The following is a 4,717-nucleotide window of genomic DNA, read 5'->3' as shown; positions in this document are numbered from 1 at the left end:
CATTGTGTTATTTCTGCATGTAGTGCAGTTCCTAGCCTGCCTGTCTGTTTTTCCCCCTCGGGGTTGTTTTAGTTGTTTGTTTCATTTTATTATTAAAAGAAGGAACCATTCATTCTGCACTTGAGTCCTCGCTTCATCTCTCAACACTCACCGTGACGGAGTATATTAAATTGTTAAGGTAGCCTACCTTGAATTTTTTTCACTGTTAAAACTGATGCATTGTGCAGTAATTTACACCATTAGTTCACTAAGGCAGACTGGCCTAAAAATATAATATTTTGCATGTTTTGTCATCCTAACAAGATACAGAGCGACGCAGCATCAATAATATCAGATATTGGGAACGTGTCCTCCTTAATGTCTACCGATATTGCGTGATGCAAACAGTACAGAATCACTCAACAATATCATTCAAAGACTTTTTATTCATAAGTAAAATCTCCTTCTATTGTAAAAAATGTCAGACTTAAAAACAACTGTCCTTCCTGTTTTAAAGAAGACGGAGCATTTCGGATGGCAGTAAAAATAAAGAAACGGCAAACAATTTTAAAGCGTCTGAACACCAACAAGCCTCTAAACACACAAACGCAAAAGCTTCATTATTGCAGAGCTGCAATTTTAACCAGTCTTAAAGGCACTATCTAGACAAACCTCATTCTTTACATGGCTGGGAGGGCAAATAATAGCATTGTAGCTACAGTGTCTGACTCACACTGGGGCCTCGCATAATGCCAGTCATTAATGTATTAGACTGTCTGCTTAACACTTTATTTTGATGGACATTCTACTGACTACAAGACTATACTGACTGCAAATACGTCAACTAACCATAACTAACAAACGCACGCGCACACACACACACACGTGCGTTTGTGTGTGTGTGTGTGTGTGTGACATAAGTCTGGTGAAAGTCAAATATATTCTCATTTTTGTCTGCTGTGCGATTTTCCAAAACATGTAATAAAGCAATAAGCTCCAAGAAGCCATGGTTTACAGTGAATTTCTAACAGCTAAGGGGCGTTGTTAATGTGAATGTGAAACTGTTTTTGTTTTTCTGCATTCACATGCGTGTGAATGTAAGTCAGTGGAGAAAAGTCTATGTGACTGCCTTTAAACTCAGCAGTGTGAATATGCATTAATCTACAATAATAGTCTTCTGAAAATAATATTTAAGACTTCTTTCTAGAATATTTGAGCTATTCAAGAATTTTAGATGCCTTATGGCATTTTTAACATTTGACGTTGGGGAAGTCATGGTCTAATGGTTAGAGAGTCAGACTCATAACCCAAAGGTTGTGGGTTCGAGTCTCAGGTCCGGCAGGGATTGTAGGTGGGAGGAGTGAATGGGGAGTGAATGTACAGAATGTCTCTTCCACCTTCAATACCACGACTGAGGTGCCCTTGAGCAAGGCACCGAACCCCCAACTGCTCCGGTGTGTGTGTTCACTGCTGTGTGTGTGCACTTAGGATGGGTTAAATGCAGAGCACTAGTTCCTAGTATGGGTAACTTTCACTTTAAAGACCCATGGGAACCCTGTGTTCCTCTTTGGTGGAATGAGCTACCAACCTCCATCTGATCTGCTGACACCATCACAACTTTCAAGAAACAGCTGAAGACACCTCTTCCACAAGCACTTACAGTAACTACAGTAACCACAACCATAAACAAAGACACTATACTAACTATTATTATTGGTTTGTTTGTTTATTCTTTAAACTCGGCATTGTGTGCTATTAATATTGTAGCTCAAATTGCTTGTGACGTTCCTTGTTTATAAGTTGCTTTGGATAAAATATTCTGCTAAATTAATAAATTGAAATTGAAGATACAGTAGCACTTCAGGAGAAAATACATATTTTGGTCACACTTTATTTTAAGAACCAATTCCCATTATTAACTAACTATTAGCTAACTATTAACTATGACTTTTCTCTCAATAAACTCCTAATTCACTGCTTATTAATAGTTAGTAAGGTAGTTGTTAAGTTTAGGTATGGGGTGGATTAAGGGATCTAAAATATGCATATGCATATTGCAGTGAATTAGGAGTTTATTGAATAAGGCATTAATATGTGCTTTATAAGTACTAATAACCAGCCAATATGCTAGTAATATGCATGCCAATAAGCAACTAGTTAATAGTGAAAATTGGTCTCTAAACTGAAGTGTTGCCAATATTTCTCATTAATAATTATACAACTGAAGAATTCCTCCTTATATGAAGCTGAAGACATTCCCTTTTGCTTGATCTCCTTATGCATGCCTGTCGAAGAAAACTGCAAGTTTAGCACATGAACAATGTTTTCTTTCCTTTACTGTATTTTTGCACCAGAACTGAGTGCAAAAACTTTTTTTGCACCATGCAGGGTTAAAACTAATTGTGCAAAACTGGCTAGAAATGTATTCTGTTTTATTTGTAAAATCTGATATTTAATTTTGTGCACATCTACCAGTTGTACATTTATACCACATATATGCAGCAAATTACCCCATGATTTACTCACCCTCAAGCCATAGGTGTATATGACTTTCTTCTTTCAGACAAATACAATCAGAGATATATCAAAATTGTCCTGGCGCTTCCAAGCTTTATAATGGCAGTGAATGGGTATTTTTCAGTAGTCCAAAAGAAGTCAAATAAAGCACATACATCCATCATAAAAAGTGCCTCACACGGCTCCGGGGGGTGAATAAAATTTTTGTAAGAAAATATTCATATTTAAAACTTTATAAATGGCAATATGTAGCTTCCGCTAACTGTCATACGTGCGTTCACAATAGAACGCCGTTCCGGCGGATGACGTAGGACACTTTTTATGATGGCTAGATACACTTTATTTGACTTCTTTTGGACTACTGAAAAATAACACTGCCATTATAAAGCTTAGAAGAGCCAGGATATTTTTTTTATATAACTCAGATTGGATCCGTCTGAACGCAGAAAGTCATATAAACCTAGGATGGCTTGAGACCAGAGGTGGAAAGTCCAGGGGTCAGAAAGTAAAAGTCCTGCCATATGTTTATTCCACTCATGAACTCAGCCAGCTGATTTCACCAGAGGTGGGACCAAGTCATTCCTTTCAAGTCACAAGCAAGTCTCAAGTCAAATCCCAAGTCCTAAAAGAGTTAAAGTTAATGAGATAATTAAGTGACTAATTAAGTGACGGGTTCGCCTTTTTGAACCCGGAAAAATAGTTTGAGCTTGATCAAACTACATTCAAATTCAAACTCACTGAAACCGTCTTTGAAAACAAGCAAAGGGTAACACACCTGACACTAAAACAATGCAATGAACATATAGTGTGACAAAAAAAAACAATGTACATGTTTCTTCTTGAACAAAAAACAGAAGAAACTAAATATTTATTCAAAATGTAATCTTTTATGTTGTCCATAGACTTCTGGAAAAGTCCCATTTTAGTCTATTTAGTATTTCTAATTAAAAAATGATCACAAATATCGATTATGTATTAATTTAGATATTTGATTATTTTGAATATTTTGAATACTCACACACACTGTGTGGGTGTTTTCTGGTTACAGAATCCCCAAATAGCGTTTTGGAATTTCGCTTATATACCCAGACCAGAACAAAGAAATCTTCAAAACAGCTGTAATTTAAAACATAAAAAAGACCTTTTGGTTTGTTAGGATCTCATGACCAAGGGTGACATCTGACCAAAGATAGGAAAACATTCTCACAGACCCTGAGGAGGACACACCCCTCAGCAGCAGAACAGAATTCTACAAACATTTTAAATCTTTCTCACAACATACTGTAAGTGACTGCTGTGAAACTGAGACCATTTTACCAATCGCACAGAGACCTTTAGAACGAGACCAAACATGAAAGGGTTAAGACCATGGATTCTGCAGACATAATAAATGCAGTATGTAAGACATGTTACATAGTGTATTTACTGCCCTTGAGCTGTATAAGGATGGTGGACAATGGTGCTCCAATGATCATTCCAGTGATCCTGACTGTCCTTTACCTTCTACTTTTGCCCAATTTGGTGGACAAGCCAAGCCATTACAGAGGTGCACGTGACAGACTCAGTGACTGCTGTGAACAGCTGCATCAGCTGCTATCAAAGGAAGTGCAACGAGCCTTTTTCACAATGCTGTATTAGGAAACAGATACTGTTTAGGGAATGCAAAATTTAGTTGGGTTTGCAGTATTACAGTACAAGTGTGGTAATTTTGGAAAAACTGCAGTTGTTAATATTGGTGTTGCACAGTTAGGTGAGAGTGCAGGAAGAGGCAAATACTCACAGAGTTGAGGTTCATTTAAATTCCACAAACCAAACACAAACAAACCACAGGGGGTGCATTCGAATGCTGAAAGCACCAACTGCTTTACCTCGGGTTCCAGTTCCTCCAGCTCTTCCTCAGCCTTCACCTCCCTGGAACTAGAGGGCCAATGTATCTGTGACGAACCTGGCTCTAGGGAAGCAACGTAAAGAACACAAAGACTGATACGATTTGTTGACTTCTAAAAAGAGAAAGGGAAATGTGTAAGCATTGCCACTGTGGTGCTGGCTAGAGGACTAGAGAGAGAATGAGCATGTGTCCTGGATGTACGATGGTTCCCTTCAGGTACTGTACCAGTCAACCAGTTGACTGCAGGTGAGCTACACACGTGTGCATGCGTGTGTGTGTGTGTGTGTGTGTGTGTGTGTGTGTGTGTGTGTGTGTGTGCATGTGTGTGTGTGT

General features: G+C 38.2%; 1 long non-coding RNA gene across 1 annotated transcript in view; it reads right to left on the bottom strand.

Annotated features, from left to right (window-relative positions):
- Positions 1–4,717, bottom strand: part of LOC107703025 (uncharacterized) — an 18,490-nt gene that overhangs the window by 10,520 nt on the left and 3,253 nt on the right. The window contains exon 2 of the long non-coding RNA XR_001635811.1: positions 3,987–3,990. This is a non-coding gene — a long non-coding RNA (uncharacterized LOC107703025). The remainder of the gene's footprint in view (positions 1–3,986; positions 3,991–4,717) is intronic.

This window comes from Sinocyclocheilus anshuiensis, unplaced genomic scaffold (genome assembly GCF_001515605.1).
Source record: "Sinocyclocheilus anshuiensis isolate Anshui unplaced genomic scaffold, SAMN03320099.WGS_v1.1 scaffold482, whole genome shotgun sequence".
Lineage (NCBI taxonomy): Eukaryota > Metazoa > Chordata > Actinopteri > Cypriniformes > Cyprinidae > Sinocyclocheilus > Sinocyclocheilus anshuiensis.
Note: the sequence above shows the minus strand (reverse complement) of the source record. Positions and strands in the feature narration are given on the sequence as shown.